This window comes from Rana temporaria, chromosome 1 (genome assembly GCF_905171775.1).
Source record: "Rana temporaria chromosome 1, aRanTem1.1, whole genome shotgun sequence".
Classification (NCBI taxonomy): domain Eukaryota; kingdom Metazoa; phylum Chordata; class Amphibia; order Anura; family Ranidae; genus Rana; species Rana temporaria.
The window spans coordinates 289287525-289307616 of record NC_053489.1 but is presented as its reverse complement, the minus strand read 5'-3'; the positions used below and the strand labels follow the sequence as shown (position 1 = coordinate 289307616).

The 20092-nt window shown below is 43.4% G+C and overlaps 1 protein-coding gene across 5 annotated transcripts in view; it reads right to left on the bottom strand.

Moving 5' to 3' along the window:
• The window catches only part of KANK1 (KN motif and ankyrin repeat domains 1), a 255581-nt gene that overhangs the window by 129648 nt on the left and 105841 nt on the right, over positions 1-20092 (bottom strand). Inside the window, exon 1 of one of the 5 annotated variants that reach the window (XM_040357098.1) lies at positions 471-710. The exons of 3 other annotated variants lie outside the window; for them this stretch is intronic. The gene's annotated coding sequence lies outside the window, so the exon portion shown is untranslated. Of the gene's footprint in view, positions 1-243; positions 305-470; positions 711-20092 lie in introns of those variants that run through there. One more of the 5 variants, XM_040357115.1, reaches the window with a different exon arrangement.

Here is a 20092-nt window from a genome sequence, read left to right as displayed (position 1 = left end):
ACACACATTTAAAAAATCACACAAATGACAAGCTTACAAGTAACTGTACCACTTAAAATTGTCAACGCATTTCCTAGAATTCTACTATACTTTTAGTTAACAGTCATGCCATTTGAACCGCATTGTTTTAAAAAAATAACAACTTCAATCACATTGCCTTACTATGCCCCTATAACTAGAATCTGCAGACTTGACTATTTTTTCCAATCTAATCTTTTGCCTGAAACCACACAAAACACCTACCTGGAAACAGGTTTACTCGATATGGGTAAGGAATAGAGCATTACCGGAGAGGTGCAACATGACTCCAGGGTGACACCGCCAATGAAGACCTTTAATACAGGGAGGCAGCACTGGGCTGCTACTAAGTATAGCTGAGAGGCATCCCACTTGCAATAGTTTGCTGGTTTCTGCAGAGTTGGTGACAGACACGCTGTCAAACACAAGAAGCCGAGAAGCAATGTATTTACCTTCTGTGACGGCTGGCCGGTCCCCCAGACATACAGCTGTAAAAGTGGACACAGTACAGGTGACTTCCTATGTAGTGCAGGCAGCTGCTTCTTGTGAACAGCTGGTGGAAATGCAGGACATTCCTGTACAGCAGCTCCTTCCCTCTGAATGAGCACATGCCATTACAGTCTCACAGTCCTTCACACTCCCTGGCTGTTCATTAACTGCGAAGTGTGGCATGTAAGACACAGGCAGTGATCAAGTCCATTTACGTACAGAGCAGAGCCTGACATTTCAGCAGTGCACACCTTCCTGTCCTAAAGATCACCAAGATCATTTCTCAATGACACTTGGCTGCTGTACTAAACTGCTGACTACTGCACCTCTGGGCAATGTCAGCCAATCAAACCAGAGATCACAACATCTGCATTTTAGAAATTAAGGAATAGAGGGGCTGCTCAGAAGGGGAATGGATCTGGGATTTAAGCATGGTAAACAAAGCTAACTTAGGTTACCCACTTGCTTACTGGGCACATATACCCCCTTCCTGACCAGGAGGACTTTTTGCGATTCGGCACTGCGTCGCTTTAACTGACAATTGCGCGGTCGTGCGACGTGGCTCCCAAACAAAATTGACGTCCTTTTTTCCCCACAAATAGAGCTTTCTTTTGGTGGTATTTGATCACCTCTGTGGTTTTTATTTTTTGTGCAATAAACAAAAATAGAGCAACAATTTTGAAAAAAATATAATATTTTTTACTTGTTGCTGTAATAAATAGCTCAATTTTTTTTTTTATTTGTTTTTTTTCTCAGTCTAGGCCAATACGCATTCTACATTTTTGGTTAAAAAAAAAAAAAAAAAAAATCGCAATAAGCGACTGGTTTGCGCAAAAGTTATAGCGCCTACAAAATAGGGGACAGAATTATTATTTTTAATTTTTTTTTACTAGTAATGGCGACGATCTGCGATTTTTATCGGTACTGCGACATTATGGCGGACACATCGGACACTTTTGACACATTTTTGGCACCATTCACATTTATACTGCGATCAGTGCTATAAATATGCACCAATTACTGTATAAATGTGACTGGCATTGAAGGGGTTAACACTAAGGGGTGAGGAAGGGGTTAAATGTGTACCCTATATAGTGTTACTAACTGTGGGGGAAGGGGACTGACTGGGGGAGGTGACCGATCTGTGTCCCTATGTACAAGAGACACAGATCGGTCTCCTCTCTCCCTGACAGGACATGGATCTGTGTGTTTACACACAGAGATCCATGTCCTTCTCCCTGTAACCGCTGATCGCGGGAGCCTGGCGGACATCGCGGCCGCCAGGCACGCGCATCGGCATCCCAGTGATGCGGCGCGCGCCCCCCAGTGGCCAGGAGGAGCGGAGGCCGTAAAAACACGGCCTCCCAGAGATTTAGAGCCACCCCGCGGCCGTATAAAGTCAGACGGCCGTCGGGAAGTGGTTAAGCACAAATAAAGTTTAACCACTTGAGATCCGCGCTATAGACGAAATACGTCCGGAGCGCGGCTCTCAAGTGCCAAGTGGCCGTTTAAAAACGGCCTTTATGTGCATTACCCGCGCGCGCCACTGGGTGGCGCGCGGCGGGTAAAAACTGTCCCGACGCATCGCCGAAGACCCGATGCGTGTACCTGGCGGCCGCGATGTCCGCCGGGTACACGCGATCGTCGGTGACACGGTAGGTGACAGCAGGAACGTGGAGCTCTGTGTGTAAACACAGAGCTCCACGTGCTGTGAGAGGAGAGGAGACCGATCTGTGTCTCTTGTACATAGAGACACAGCATCGGTCCCCTCCCCCAGTCACCCCCCTCCCCCCACACAGTTATAACACACCCAGGCTACACAGTTAACCCCTTCCTCACCCCCTAGTGTTAACCCCTTCACTGCCAGTCACATTTATACAGTAATTAGTGCATTTTTATATCACTGATCGCCGTATAAATGTGAATGGCGCCAAATTTGTGTCAAAAGTGTCCGATACGTCCGCCGCAATATCCCAGTCCCAATAAAAATCGCAGATCGCCGCCATTACTAGTAAAAAAAAAAATAATAAAAAAAATCATAATTCTGTTCCCCATTTTGTAGGCGCTATAACTTTTGCGCAAACCAGTCGCTTATTGTGATTTTTTTTTTTTTTTTACAAAAATACGTCGAAAAATACGTATCGGCCTTAACTGAGAAAAAAAATAGTTTTTTAAAAAAAAATTGGGATATTTATTATAGCAACAAGTAAAAAAAATATATATATTTTTTAAATTGTTGCTCTTTTTTTGTTTATAGCGCAAAAAATAAAAACCGCAGAGGTGATCAAATACCACCAAAAGAAAGCTCTATTTGTGGGGAAAAAAGGACGCCAATTTTGTTTGGGAGCCACGTCGCACGACCGCGCAATTGTCAGTTAAAGCGACGCAGTGCCGGACGCTGAGATTTCGCCTGGGAACGAAGGGGGTTTATGTGCCCAGTAAGCAAGTGGTTAAACATACGACATGCTGCTGGGGTTTCTTGCCATTTTCTGTCTCTACACCAGCCTTTCTCAACCTTTTCAACACACAGGAACCTCATGATACATTAGTGTGATGGTAAGTGAGAAGAATGCTCCTTACTGTGGTCATTGGGAAGAATTAGCCCCTTACAGACAGCTAAAAAGATCAATGATGTCAGTGGGAACTTATCTTAGAGGCAGAACTTGCCCAATGCTGAAGGACCCCTAGCAACCTCTGAAGGAACCCTAGGATTCCTGGTTGAGAATCACTGCTCTACACTATTGTCACTGGAAAAGCAGATAAAAAAATGCTAATGTAAAAAATAAAATAAAAATTAACGTGCAAATCGGAGAAGTAGTGGTGGCTTTTATACACTACCAATCACTTATAGTTAAAAGGAATGGTAAATTTACAATTTTCAGGTTTAGAATGCAGGTTTAGGAGTGGGATTATAAAAATACAAATTATATTATATATACACACACACATATATATATATATATATATATATATATATATATATATACATATACATATACATATACACACACACACACACACACACACACACACACATATATATATATATATATATATATATATATATATATATATATATATATACACACATACATACATACATACATACACATATACATACATACATACACACACACACACACACACACACACACACACACACATACATACATACACATATACATACATACATACACACACACACACACACACACACACACACACTAGGGTGACCACGTATCCCGGATTGCCCGGGACAGTCCCGCATTTTGCAGGTCTGTCCCGGGCACATTCATTCCAGGACAATACAGTGTCCCGGAATGAAACTGACACAGCCAACCCCCCCCCCCCCCCCCGGGCCAATCTCATGCCCCCCAAAAAAGGCTGCCACATCACCACTTTACTCACTGACAGTACTTGTCCTGGCCAGGAATGCCTGGAGGAGCACAATCCAACCCCCTGCTTGTGTTCGGAGAAATCATAAATCCCGCCTTTTGTGTCCAATCACTGTGCTGTGATTCGTTACAGCACAAGCTGATTTTTGGGAAGGGAGGGTGTCCCTGAATGGTAGGGAACGCAGCTCCGGCACCTCCAGCACTGAATGTATGTCATGGCAAGGGGTGCTGAGGTTGTGTTGGAGGTTCTATTGATTCTGGCTGCTGGGGAATCTATTGTTGCTGAAGGGAATCTACTGTAGTTTTGCAGGGGCCGGTCTATTGTTGCTGGTGGAGGATCTGTTGTTGCTGGGGGTGGGCCAATCATTGCTGGGAGAGATCTCCTGTTGGGGGAGGGGTCTATTGCTGCTGGTGGGTCTATTGTTTCCGGGGGTCCATTGTTGCTGACTACAGGGAATCTATTTTACTGTCTTTGTTGTCATTAACAAATTCCACACAAATTACTAAGCACCACAAAATAATACTTGGTTCTGTATCCTCTAAATGGGACAGTACTGGAAGGTGGGGAGGGGGGTTTAACTAAGGAACGATGCTCGGACATGGGTAGGGGGCAGAGACAAGGGGTGACTCGAAAGGGGGGAGTTTCTGTACCTAGTCTGAGGAAAAAAAGCCCTGTGTATATATGTGTATGTGTATATATATATATATATATATATATATATATATATATATATATATATATATATATATATATATATATATATATATATATATATATATATATATATATATATATATATATATATATATATAGAGAGAGAGAGAGAGAGAGAGCTTTTTTTCTCAGAAAATAGGTGCAGGAACTCAACCACGACCCCGTTCAGATTTCACAAACAGTAGAAGGGTCTTAAAGGGGCATTAAATACCAGGATTGCATTACATACAGAGTGCAGAGTTCAGGGGGTTACACACAGAGTGCAGAGCTGTCACTTGTAAACACAGAAACCAGACTTCTGTGTTTACAAGTGATTGTGGTGAACAGGCACCAAAGGGTCTGAGCCAAAGGTGGTGGAACTGAGTTCCCCCAAGTTCCCCCTGAAAAAAAGCCCTGTATATACAAAACAATTTTTTTTTTTTTTTCGCGCATTAGTCTGCGTTTGACAGACCAGGTGTACCTTTGTGCTTCATAGTCTGCCTGCGAGCATTACAGACGGTTTAGAAAGAAAAGGCATTAGAGAAACATTACAGGTTATTGTCATTACACTACCTGTACACAACACACTCCCAGCACAGCTAAACCAGATGTTCAGGTAACAACCTGTGCCCGTCTCCTTGGTCACATAAATGTCTTAGTAGGATGATTATACCATGAGTAATGTTCCTCCTTAGGTCCTGACCTGTAAAGTGTACCTGTCATTAGAGAACTATGGGGGTTATCAGGATCTTCCTTTTAGAAGTAATAGCTACCGAGTCGTGTGACTGCTCCTGAGTAACATGTTTACAACAAACATGCATGAAATGAAGGTTAGAGGCACGTTGGCTATTCTACACATTTCAGCTCAGAAATCTATTGAAGACAAAGCATCAGAGTGACAGCCAAGCAATTGGCAACCTCCGATGGAGAGGTCAGCAACAACCTACATGTTTCTCCCATGATTGGTTGCCTTTTTTTTTTTAATCCCAAAAACTGATCCAATTTATTCCTATTAGGCCGCAGAGCGTAGCGATTTTGGTTGTTTTTTTCTGGCGTTTTGTCGCGCGTATTAACACGTATTCGCGCGTTTGCATACACCGTTGTCCGACGTTTTTGAACTTTGTCGTTTTCTATTTTAGCCAATAGGAAAAATGCTCATCTCTTTCATCATTTCTTGCTATGTTTGTAGATTTTTTTTTATCTTCTTCCTGGGTGAAAATTCTATCTCACAGAACAGATTAAAGCGACAAAACGCCCGTAGAAACGCTCGTTGTCGCGCTAGACGCTTGAATCAAGCGTTTCCATTAGTTTCTATGGGAATACAAACGTTCAAAAACGCCCAAATCAGCCCAATTGGACAAAAAAAGGGTCCAGAACTTGTTTGAGCTTGAGGCCCCATACACACGATAGAATCCATCCGCAGATAAATCCCAGCAAATGGGTTTCTGAGGATAGATCCTATGGTGTGTACACGCCAGCGGATCTGTTTCCGCGGAGAAATCTCCTCTGGGATGGATTCCAGCAGATCGGATATTTGCTGACATGCACAACATATCCATCTGCTGGAATCCATTCCAACGGATGGATCCGCTCGTCTGTACAGACTTACCGGATCCATCCGTCCAAAGGGATTCCCTGCACGCGTCGTAATGATTTGACGCATGCGTGGAATTCCTTATATGACAGCCGTCGCCGCGTCATAATCGCGGCGACGGCGCGACACGTCATCGCCAGAGGATTTCCGCGCGGATTTCAATGCGATGGTGTGTACACTCCATCGCATAGAAATCTGCGGAAATCTTTGAGAGGATTTATCCGTGGATAAATTCTTTCGTGTGTATGGGGCTTCAGGCATTTTGGAGTGGAGATGTGAACCATCTCCATTGAAAATAATGGATTTTTTCCCCTCTAGCGTTTTATAGCTTCAGGCTTCAAGCTACAAAACGCTAAGGTGCGAATGGGGCCTCAGTGAGCTATATTCTGATGGACAGCTGGAATAAGGTTCACCCAAAGGAACAATTGGAGATGCAGCAAGAAGAGTTGGCAGGGACATTTTTGCTAGAAAAGTTGGAAAAATCTCTGATTTACCATGGCAGGATAAACTCAGGAAGCTGAGGAATTTCACAAAACATAAACTTGCCCTTTGAGGGATACCTTAGGTGTATGGTACAAGAAAAAAGCAGAAGGGAAATGACTACAACATATACATTCTCTTTGGTTGCCTTTGACAATATACGACACTTTGTAAGGCTCGGTCTTTAGATAATAACACCAAAGAAAGCTGTCAAAACGGTGTGCTCCACCTGAATACAAATAAAGGCATGTTCCATACAATGATAAAAGAACTGCTAGTATATATAGATTAAGAAGCCCTGTATATATAAAGTTTAGGTGTGCAGTTGGGAGCAGGGGGGTGGCAAATGTGTGCAGTTGAGCTGCGTTTTGCCAGCCTGCCAACCGATCTCTTAAACTGCAATAGGCAACTCACCCGGGTGTTTACATGCCAGTCGTGATGCGTCGCACCCACGGCACAGTTTACCTGACATGTAGCGATTAGGGCGTGTTCGCACACTTCACATGCAGAGCTTGCCAGGAAGTCGGCAGGCACTGCGCTAATCACAGGCAGGGAGACATTGTTCCGATGCTCGGCTGCAGAGATCGGGAAATGTCTCCTTGCCTGTGATTAGCGCAGCGCCGTGCAGACTTCCTGGCGCGCTCTGCACATGGACTGTGCGAACATGCCGGAGCTTGTCCTTAGTAGCGATAGGTGTGTTTTCAGTTTTTAGGCTGTTTTTCCTTTATTTTCACCGGATGATCCAGTCAGCAAGTGTTCTTTTTCAACTGTAAGATTAACTGCTTGTCGACCAGCCGCTCCAGTTATACTGTGGCAGGTTAGCACGGCTGCGCAAATCACTGTAGGTGTACGTTGGGCTTGTACACTGCTTTCTGTGGGCATGTGCCGAACGGCCAGTGTGGGAGCCAATCAGCGGGTCCGATGGACTATATGTCAGCCCGCCGCCTGTGATCGTTCCCCGCAGAGACAGAACGGGGATCGGCCAAAGTAAACAAGGAAGATTTCCGTTCTGACAGGGGATGAGACAGAGATCCTGTCTTTCTGCTATGCAGGCAGACGGATCTGCGTGTTATCCCAGGAAGCCCATCCCCCATAGAGTTAGCAAAAACACTCAGGGACCACATTTAACCCCTTGATCGCCCCGATGTTAACCCTTTCCCTGCCAGTGCCATTAGTAGAATGTCAGTGCATATTTTTAGCACTGTTTACTGGTTCCCAAAAAAGTGTAAAAAAATGTCAGTTAGGTGTCCGATCTGTCCACCGCAATGTTGCAGTCCCACTAACAATCGCAGATCACCGTCACTAGTAAAAAAAAAAAGCCATAAATCTAGACCCTATAACTTTTGCGCAAACCAATCAATATACACTTATTGTTTTTTTTTTACCAAACCAATGTACCAGAATACAAATTGGCCTACATTTTTTTATTTTAATTGGTACGTTTTATAGCAGAAAATAAATATATATATTTTTTTAATTGTCTGTTTATAGCATAAAAAATAAAAATTGCAGAGGTGATTAAATCCCACCAAAAGAAAGCTCCATTTGTGATGGAAAAAAAAGGCAATCGATTGAATTTGTGTACAGTGTCGCACGACCACGCAATTATCAGCTAAAATAACTCAGTGCCTTATTGCAAAAAATGGCCTGGTCATTAAGGGGGTAAATCCTTCCAAGGCTGAAGTGGTTAAGAAACAGTTGAATACTGACAGGGGTGCTTGCAATGGTCGACTTTTTAGTTTATGTAAAACCTTTATCCCTCCTCCCAGAAAACAACTGTTGCTGTAATGGTTTAAAAAGTGTTAGCTGGAGTTCAGCTTTAATTTGCTAGTCAAGTCCTTCTAAACCTGCAAGTCTAACACCACATTGTTCCCAGACTGGCAATGCTGCTGTCCAAAAGGTGCCTCCATTGCTGTTCCATCCAGAGTGGAGACGCCCCAAAGACAGTGTAACAGGAGTCACTTTTGGGCACAGATTGAGCCAGGAAATAAAGAGACAAATATTGGATTGTTTTAACATGGACAGTAATCTACCATATATTCTTTAATGTCTGTAAAGAATATTTTGACCCTACCGGTCAAAATATTTCAATACTTTTCAATGATTAGCCCTGGCTATTGAGTTGTTAATTGAGTCAGCTTTCTGGAAGACCTTTCATTGTGTGCTATTGATAGATGTGTTGTGACTCTAAAGGTCAGACGTCTGTGCAATGTGTATTGTGCAGGTGAATGACTTATTGTCGGAGACATAACGTCTGGGGGATAATTAACTCCTCTATGTAATTATCTAAAAGAACGTGATTGAAGCTCATCGTGTGATGTATGGGTGGGGTGTGGTTTTGTTCCTTTGAGTACTGTAACATGCTGTAACTGCTTAAAAGCTGAGAGCTGGCCATTAAAGTTGTCTTGCATTTGAAACCAGAACAGAGCTGTGTGTCTCGTGTCTGGGGGGAATTCTTATGGGTCGTGTTAGTTTGCCTGATTGTGGAGTGTCGATAAGCTGTCTTGGGTGGAATGGAATATCGTGAACGGATTTAACCCCTGTCCCATTTAGGGTTCCGTTACAGACAGGAAGTACGTTAATGGCAGGATCACCAGGTGAAATAAAGGGGGGAAAAAAACCTAAAAAATTAAAAATAAATAATACATCCGTCACATTTAAGGACTGGTAAGCTGTAGTCTATAATTTTTTGCCTTTGGGTTTAATGCCACTGTAAATAAAAAAAAAAGGAAGAAGTTATTCACCTCCACAGGCTTGTTCATGCAGCACTGCATGCTAAAATGCTATCAATCAGTAAGTACATTCGTGATGAGCAGCTTTCTCCAGAACTATACTTAGTGCTCATAAAAATAAATAAAAAGTACATGTCACCCCTCAAAAAACTGAATTTAATTATTCAAATCTATGAAATGAAATATGACCATGACACACTAACTGAATTTCACAATAAAACAAAACAAGCTTCTATGCCAGAAGTAAAGATCCCTCCTTCAGATATCACAAGATACCTGCACTGGGGGTTCAAACAATATTTTGTAACAGGTGGGAAGATGTACAAGATAAATATATTTTTAAGAGCTTTGCAGACCTAAGCGCATTCTAATCAAGCTTCTTTCATTTCAGAATGTAGGTTTCCTGGATTTCTTATCCCAAGGCAGAAATGCCTTTTGTGAGATTATCCCATCATTCTGCTAGAGAGAGTTACATGCTACATTGTGCAACCGTTTTATCTGCATCCTATCAATATAAAGAAAGGAAGATGATGGCACACCACAGCAAAGTCAAAATTGTAGATGTTCTTTATTGTCACCATGCCAGACAAAAAACACAGGAACATGGTTGACGCGTTTCACATGAATCACTGGTGCTTACTCATAACACACAGGTGAAGTTTGCCAGATCCCTTCGACCCCCAACACATTTCTACTGCCTCATCACTCTAGGAAGGAGTATGAATCACAATTGGACAAGCAAGCTTTGACACTACCAGGATGTGCCAGAGCTTTGCCACTTAGGATTAGTTCATCATTTGGCCTCATGCATTGTTTACATGCTGAAAAGTCCTCTATTGTAAAAGTTATGCCCCTGAGGAGCTGCAGGTGCCGCATACAGCTGCTCATACAAATGAATGGCTGTATGCAGTTGGGAAATACACTATATTACCAAAAGTATTGGGACGCCTGGCTTTACACACATGAACTTTAAAGCCATCCCAGTCTTTATTATTGAGTTGGCCCACCCTTTGCATGTATAACAGCTTCAGCTCCTCTGGGAAGGCTGTCCACAAGGTTTAGGAGTGTGTCTATAGGAATGTTTGACCATTCTTCCAGAAGCGCATTTGTGAGGTCAGGCACGGATGTTGGACGAGAAGGCCTGGCTAGCAGTCTCTGCTCTAATTAATGCCAAAGGTGTTCTATCGGGTTTAGGTCAGGACTGCAGGTCCAAATTATTTGGTGGATGGGGGGATTATAATGTGGGGTTGGGCTTGACAGGAACTCTTAAGGCGTCAGCATACCAAGACATTTTGGACAATTTCATGCTCCCAACTTTGTGGGAACAGTTTAGAAATGGCCCCTTTCTATTCCAACATGGCTGCGCACCAGTGCACAAACAAGGTCAATAAAAACATGGATGAGCGGGGTGAAGGAACTTGACTGGCCTGCTCAACCCGATAGAACACCTTTGGGATGAATTAGAGCAGAGACTGAGCCAAGGCCTTCTTGTCCACATTTGTCTGACCTCACAAATGTGCTTCTGGAAGAGTGGTCAAACATTCCTAAACCTTGTGGACAGGGGGGGGGGGGCGTGTCCGGATGGCAGAGGGAACAGACGTGTGAGACTTCAGCTCTGTCTTCCGAGGGGCATCCTACGGGCATCCTACAGGCATCCTATATCCGATTTGTACCAGACCATTTTCTAAATACTCCCCACAGTAGTGGGCACATTCTAGGCTGGCATCCATGGTGAAATACGGACCACCCGCGCCAGCATCCGCAGCGGAACAGCAAGCCCGATTGAGATGGCAAGATGGCTCCAGGACATAAGCAGAGCAGCATGGCATGATGCTGCAGCCACCCATCTCCACTCCTCACAAGAAATCACAGGCTCTGGTGAGTGAATCCGCCCCGGCTACCCACTGTGCACAGCCAGACCCCCTGCAGTCTCAGGACTCCCCCATAGACAGTGAGGATGGCTCAGGCCCTGATTCCCCTCCTGCTGAGCCCACCCTGGCCACCATCATGCATGCTATACAGGACTGCAAGGCCTCTCTCACTGCACAGATTGCATCAGTCCACATGGACTTTTCTCTCCTGAAGCAAGATGTGCAAAATTTAAGGGACAGAGCTGGGGAGGCTGAAGAAAGTATCAGCTCCCTTGAGGATGTTGTCCACCCCTTAGCTGTTACAGTGAGGGACCTAACAGGGGAAATGGCGGCCCTCCGCGTCAAAATCGACAATTTTGAAAAACGTTCCGAGAAGGAACAACCTCTGCTTTGTTGGTTTCCCTGAAAGGGTGGAGGGCTCCCACCCAGAAAAACTCTTATATAATTGGCTGAGGGACATTTTTGGGACTGACGCACCATCCTTTTCGCATGTCATTCAGCGTGTCCATCGCACCCCTCCGTGTCCCCCACGATCCATTATAGCAAGGATCCTTCCAAGACAAAGTTGCTATTCTGCGCCTGGCCCGGGAGAAGGGTCCACTTGAATACAATGGCAACACCATCTCAGTGTACCACGATTTTTCAGCAGATGTCCAGCGACAACACACCTCCTTTGCATCAGTGAAGGCCCGCCTGCGTACGGAGGGCCTCTCCTACGCCATGATTTTTCCCGCCAAGCTGCGCATCATTTATGAGGGTAAAGCGCACTTCTACAATAACCCCAATGAGGCTATGGCCTGGCTCAATGATCGATACGGAGTTCTTCCTAGGCACAGGGCTGCCCAATATCTGTGTTCATAGGCCCCTGCATTCTCCTCTATGTTTGCCTTGAACTGATTATGCATTATGTCCATCCTACAATTTTGGAGAACTAATTTGCCTTGACTGCACTGTCTGATCCGAATTTTCATGAAGGTATGGTACGCCTCCCTGCAATAGGCCTGAGAACTATTACCCTGTCATCTTTAATCCTAATAGACTGAACTTCCTCCTTATTAACAGGCCTATCCCCCTACAACTTCTGCCGGTTGTTTACTCTGCAATCTACAGCTCTCCCTCAGTTTAAGGAGGGGGGTTTTCGTTTTACAGTTCAGGGATCCAAGGCTCGCTATGTTGGGGTGGGCCGAGCGGGGAGGGGGGCAAGGGATTTTATCTAGACTTTCTGGGACTTTGTTAGTGTTTTTTTCTCTTTTTTTTCTATGTTCCTTTTTGCACTTTTTGACTCCTATATTTTTTCTCAGGTTGCTGCCTATGGCAGACTTTTAATGTATTTTATTATTTCATTGCTGGCACAGGATGTCCTGATGGCGGATCCACGCACTTTTTTTACTCATGTGCATGTATGTGCTTCAGGTGGCGCGGCCTGTCTGGTCATTTATATTCTTGTATGCATGTTACTTTGTGCTTATTTACTACAGTATGTTTTACAATGGCAAAGCCCCTAAGGATAGTCTCCTGGAATACTAGAGGTCTGAATGCACCACAGAAGAGATCCCTGGTCTTTTCAGTATTAAAAAAAAAACTCAATTTACCCCAAGAACTGCCTATTACACCTATCATCACATGCCAAGAGACTGCTCCGTATACTCTTCTGTTAAAAAAGCTATTTTACTGTCCTGGAAGGGCGCACAGACCTCTCTGAAATCCCGCTGGTTAAAAACGTAATAATGACGCTACCCCACTGTATAAACTTACTTTTGAACTCCGGAAACGGAACAAAACCTTCCACAAAATTTGGGGTAGATGGTTGGCTAGTCCGCTAACCCTCTCCCAGCACTGATTGTACTACTCTTGCTTGACCATTGATGGGCCGTGCCTCACGGGTCCCTAATGTCTAGACCTTCGCTTTTGCTATATCCAGGTATTATACCTGATCCTTTTACCACTGTGCCTACTTTATATTTTGCACTGATGTCAGTTTATTTTTCTATGTTTGAGTGTCTTGCCTAACGTTTATGACCAGGGTGTCTGGTGGGTTTTTTTTGTATGTTTTTGTGTTTGTTGGTTTGTCTTAAACCTAATAAAAATAACTTAAAAAAAAAAAAAACCTTGTGGACAGCTTTCCCAGAGGAGTTGAAGCTGTTATAGCTGCAAATGGTGGGCCAACTCAATATTGAACCCTACGGACTAAGACTGATGCCATTAATGTTTATGTGCATGTAAAAGGCAGGTGTCCCAATACTTTGTGTATGTATGTATGACATACACTATACTACCAACACACGTGCATGGGTAAAAGCCAATGCACAGGAGCATCTTCCTTTTTCAAGCGAGTTCTTGCGAACAGCCATTTCCTTGTATGGGCAGTTGTACACAGCACCTGCAATTCCCTGTGTATGAAAAAGTGCTTAAAATTTTATGCTAGAGGACGTTTCGGCTTCATGCACATTAGCTCCAAAGAGCTCAAGCATAAAATCCCTGGCACTCTTACACCCAGGAATCAGCGGGTGGTAGAAAACTTCTATTTTGCTGTATGGCAGGCTATGGCAGGCCACTGTTGTACTTGGCTCATTCAGGAAATACATTGCACATGCACATGCAGGTAAACTCTGATGCACAAGAGCATTGATCACATTTCATATGCACCACTGAACTCAGTGCTTTCAATCATAAATAAGTAAATCATACAAAAAAAAAAAAAAAAAAAAAGGAAGTGATCAAGCTATTGTGTCAGAGCTGTGCAAACCTGCCCTTCCTATGTGTGATTTGCATATCAATTTCAACAATTTAATAATTCATACTAATCCATATTTTATATAAAGTGTCCATCCAATTATTAAATAGTATGAATTATTTAATTGTTGAAACAGGTCTGAATCACACATGGGGGAAGGGCAGGTTTGCACAGCTCTGACAGAGTAGCTTTATCACCGTTTTTTCTTTTGTACGATTACATTTTTTATGATTTACAGCAGGTACAGTTGTGCGCCTAAGTTTACATACCCTGGCAGAATTTATGATTTCTTGGCCATTTTTCTGATTGATAACAAAAACGTTTCTATCACTCATGGTTAATGTTTGACTGAAGTCATTTATTATCAATCAACTGTTTACTCTTTTTAAATTGTAATCACAACAGAAACTACCCGAATGACCCTGATGACAAGTTTACATAGCCCAGTTCTTAAAGCGGAGGTTCACCCGTACATAAAACTTTTTCCCCTTAGATGGATGCTCGTTTTGTCTAGGGGAATCGGCTAGTTGTTTTAAAATATGAGCTGTACTTACCGTTTACGAGATGCATCTTCTCCGCCGCTTCCGGGTATGGGCTGCGGGACTGGGCGTTCCCATTTTGATTGACAGTCTTCCGAGAGGCTTCCGACGGTCGCATCCATCGCGTCACGATTTTCCGAAAGAAGCCGAACGTCTGTGCGCAGGCGCAGTATAGAGCCACACCGACGTTCGGCTTCTTTCGGCTACTAGTGATGCGATGGATGCGACCGTAAGAAGCCTCTCGGAAGACTGTCAATCAAGAAGGAATGCCCGCTCCCGAAGACCCATACCCGGAAGCGACGGAGAAGATGCAACTCGAAAACGGGTAAGTACAGCTCATATTTTAAAACAACTAGCCGATTCCCCTAGACAAAAACGAGCATCCATCTAAGGGGATTTTTTGAATTTTTTTTCTTATGGGTGAACTCCCGCTTTAATACCGTGTATTGCCTCCTTTAACATCAATGACAGCTTGAAGTCTTTTGTGTTTTTTTGTGGATGAGGCTCTTTATCTTCTCAGATGGTAAAGCTGCCCATTCCTCTTGGCAAAAAGCCACCAGTTCCTGTGAATTATTGGGCAGTCTTGCATGAACTGCATGTTTGCGATCTCCCCAGAGTGGCTCAATGATATTGAGGTCAGGAGACTGACCTGGCCTTGTGTTTTGGATCATTGTCATGTTGGAATGTCCAAGTACGTTCCAATACACAGCTTCCTGGCCGATGAATGTAAATGTTCCTCCAGTATTTTTTGATAACATACTGCATTCATCTTGCCATCAATTTTGACCAAATTTCCTGTGCCTTTGTAGCCCACACATCCCCAAAACATCAGCGATCCACCTCCGTGCTTCACAGTAGGAATGGTGTACCTTTCAAGGCTCTCCGTGTCCAGTTCAGAAAAGGAAGGGGCCAGTAAATGACATATTTACCAGCCCCTTCCTCTGTTCTCCATCCCGACACATCCACTGCAGCCCACTGTAGAGGAGGGAAGTCGGCTGCAGGGGAAGAGGGGGCAGAGGAAGAGGACACAGTGGGCCGAAAGAGAACGGGGGATGGAGGACATGTAGAAGAGCCCGGGAGGATCGATGCAGTCTGAGGGACAGCTGTAATCACTGATAGCCACAGGAAGGAGAGTAGAACAGGCTATCATTCAAGGAGATCGGTGCTTACAACTGTCCCTCCCACCGCAACCGATCATACCCCACTGTAACCCAAAGGATAATCATCCATGTGTGCAGGGTGGGTCACAGTGGGCCCCCCTTCCCTCAGAGAACCATGTGCAGTAAACACCCTGCACCCGTGGGTGATACGCCACTGGTGGTGTGGGTATACAAAAAGCAGGAGAATTGATATCTACATTAGAATGGGTATGTATAGCCATTCACTTGCAAGGTAGACTATCATCTGTGGATCCCCAAGCACTGGAAGGGATTTTACGCTAGAGGACTTTATCAGCATGTAAATACCATTGTTCATGAAGCCTTTGTGTGTAGCAGCTTAACATTGAAGTACCATAGGTGCCATTTAAAAAGGGGGGAAAAATATTATAATGGCAATACCAGGGCTCAAAACTTCAAGTGTTGAACTACTAGCCAGGCCTCAAGGGTTACTTGCCTCCAATTTCTCCACCCAACCCCTATCTTGCCCTGTCCCTAATTATGCCCTCATAAATTATCTCATGAAATGACACTTAAGCGGAGCTCCACCCTAAAGTGGAACTTCCGCTCATCGGATTCCTCCTCCCCCCTTCGGTGACACAATTGGCACCTTTGGGGGGTGTGGAGGTGGGGGGGGGGGTGGTGTAAATGTCTTTGGCAGGTATCCTTTCCCTTTTAAAAAAAAAATCCCGGAACCTCCACTTTAAAAAGTTGTTAATATTTATTTTTGTAACGCAATTCTGCATAAAACATTTATCAGTTCCCCTCAGCACAGCCTCACAAGTGCCCATCAATGCAAGCTCAACTGTGCCCATCATTGCAGCCTCCCCATGCCCCACATTGCAAGCTAAACTGTGCCCATCATTGCAGCCTCCCCGTGCCCCACATCGCAGCCTCAAAATGCAGGTAGGCGAGTGGAAAATTTGAGGACTGAGTAATACGATCATGTAGGGGTGCACATTCTTGGCTAGCCTGTGCAAAAAGGGACAACAAAGAGTTATGCCATATGTAAGAAAGCACAATACAGAACTCTAGATTGTCAATCTTAGCGGCAACCTGATTTGATTTGCTTACCAGAGTACCTCTACTCAGTGGTGTATTTAGGTTTTGTGCTGCCCTAGGCCTGACTAAACTCGTGCAACCCCTAATTTAAATATGACCCACCCCCGTCCTGTCAAGGCCACACCCCTTTCTGTTTAAGACCCACCCTGACATTTTCAAGTGGGGACACTAGTTCTCAATGCCTGGGTGGGGGGGAATGGATTCCCTTAATTTGCATAGTTTTTCTATCACTTTCTGTTTGGCTATGGGGCAGAAAGTGAAGGGAAATCTCTGCAATGGGACAGGGATGGTAAAAAATAAACTGACAGGGGCTATAACCCTCCCTTACTCTATCCGAAATGGAAAAAAAAAAGTGTTGCCTATAGTTCTACTTCAAGCACACATTTCTGATAATTTTATGGAGAGGACTAAGAAGATATAACCATGCCAATGATAACATATAGCACAGTGAGGAAGGTTTGTGGTCCAGGATGATAGGACAGTCAAAATTTGAAACAGCTTGCATTATACCAACAGTGTAGCACAAGCCGGCGGGGACACTTTCCGTGCTGCCCCCCCCCCCCCTGCGAAGTGCTGCCCTAGGCCTGGGCCTTGTTGGCCTAGGCCAGGATACAGCGTTGCCTCTACTATAGGGACCCCAAAGAACAAGTACTAACCTTTCCTGTAAGGCACCTTTCACACTTGTGTAACTTGAAAGTTGCACGATTTGTGCTACGATGTGAAGCAATGCCTGTGTAATCTTGAGGTCTATGGACCTCAAGTCACATCAAAGTCGGACCAAAGTAGTGCGGGGACTACTTTGAAGTTGCTGCAACTTGAAGACGCACAGATATAAATAGTACTCATCGGAAATCATGGGGTACGACTTGTCATGCGACTTTGCAGTCCCAAGTTCCAGGACAAGTCACACAAGTGTGAAAGGGGCCTTACTCTACTATCATCCTTATCCCCTGTCTGGCCTCCCAACATTTATGTGCTAACTTTATCATTTTTCTCCCTGCTTCCATATGATATTGCTCAGTCCTAGTAATAGATAACTCAGGCACAGAGCAGATTTGGGCAGCAGGGAGTATGGAAAGGGTAGATGGACTGCTGCTTGCGATTCCTACAGTAATGTGAACCTGTTATTGTGGCCAGCTCATGAAAATGCTTACATTATTTGTGATCCATGAATAAATAACGTATGCTTATTCATGCTGGCTCACTCTAAACATCGTTCATTACCTACCACTCTGCATCTTTTGTTTTTACACTGCACTGCAGATGAACAATGCAAATTATTGGTCATCATATTTTATTTTTTTTATCAAAAAGTGTGTTTTAGCTTTAAGTGTATGTCAAGCCAAAAAAAAAATTATTTTTCCTTTTTTTAATTGCATAGAGTAGGTAAAGTCAAGAACCTCCAATTATCAGTTTTTCAATGCCATCTAGACTAGAGCTCCATTAGATAATTTCTCCTCTTTCTGTCCTGGCGACAGTGGCTTAACCAGGCAGGAAGTAATACAAACTTTGTAACAGTGGCACAGATCGGAAAAAAAAAAAAAAAAAAAGAAGGACATCCGAAGCCGCAGACGGATGCCGGACCCGACGAAGAGGACACCCGAAGCCGCAGAAGGACGCCGGACCCGGCGAAGAGGACACCCGAAGCCGCAGACGGACCCGACGAGGCCGCCGATGGACACCGCGCAAGACACCAAAACTGTAAGTACAAAAAAACGTTTTTTCCACAGGATTCGGGTAACTTCAGGGGTGCGCGGTATACGCGGGAGCGCGTTATACCGCGATAAATACGGTAGTTTCCGAGCTAAAAACAGAATCCTGACTACGGATTCTTTGGTACGGAGGGCGGGCCCCTGGTGACCATCGGGCCCCTTGCAGGTGTAATACCTGATGGCGGCCCTGCTTAGAGGGCAACTGTAGCGCCAATGTGGTCAAATGGAGTTAGCCATCCCTGCTCTAATGGATCTGGACCGAAAAAGAAAAAAGACAGACAGTGATTCTAATCCTAGTTTGCATCTGGAAGAAAAAAAACAAAAAGCTAAAAAATAAATAAATCTGTTTTTGCTTTATACACAGAGTCTTGTTCTGTACTTTATACCCCATAAGAGACTTGTTAAGTCCATGGGAATGGCTGTCTGTTCTAAAAATGTTTGTTCTACCACACCTATAAGAAAGCCAAGAAGAGCCTAAATATTTACAATCTATAAGTAGAATTATCTTCCAGCTGCTTCAGATGTTGTCTAATCTGTTTATGAGATCACTCCACAGTCGCTTCAGTCTCAGCGTTTGTTATTATAGCACCTCTCTTACATACAAACTTGTTCTCGCACATAGATTTCCCAATATTGCTCTCGGCAAATTGAAGAAACAAGGAATCTATCAACTATACCCATCAACAATGACCTATACACAGGTCTCGTCTGTGAACATTCCAAAACAGCATATAGATTCCCCCATCAAAATATGCCTAGAAAGTCACTACTATTACTACTTTTTTTTTATATCTATCCAAAATCAATCAAACAATGCACAACACTTTTGTTCTCTGTAAAATGGAAGGATTTATGTTCAACATCTATAGTAGTATTAATCCCTTCACACCTAAGGGTAAAACAAAATTTTAATGCCGAAGCCCAATTTTGCAACTTTAACATGAGTTAGTAAAACCGTACGTATCAACTACTTTGTATATCCAGGTGGATTATACAGCGTTCCCCCCCCCCCCCCCCCCCCCAAGAAAAATTGGGCTTTCATTTGGTGGTAAATGGTTATGGATATTATTTTCTGTGGATTTTTTTATTATTATTAAAAGGAAAACCGGTTTCAATTTCTTTTTATTAGTCATTTGTTCCCTCTCGTTATTCAGTATATAAAATCGTGATGCATATCTTTTAATTGCTTTATAAATTAAAACAAAAATCCCCTTCAACATTAAATCTACATATACTCCTACTGACTTCCATACCCATTCATCTTCCATCTATTCACAAATATATATTATATATATATATATATATATATATATATATATATATATATATATATATATATATATATATATATATATATATATATATATATATATATATATATATATATATATATATAATTATATTAAAAAAAAGAAAGAGGCTAGAAAACATCTCACCCTTATTTCTCTCCCCCTCCCTTCCCATTTGCGAATTTTTCGCTTCATTTAAACCTCCTTCATTTTTCCCCTTATTTTCCATTTATAAATATTCTTTCATTCCTGTCGTGAACCAGAATTCATCCAATATTTGCCATATTACTGGCATTTGACTATTTATGTATCCTTCTCTTATCTGT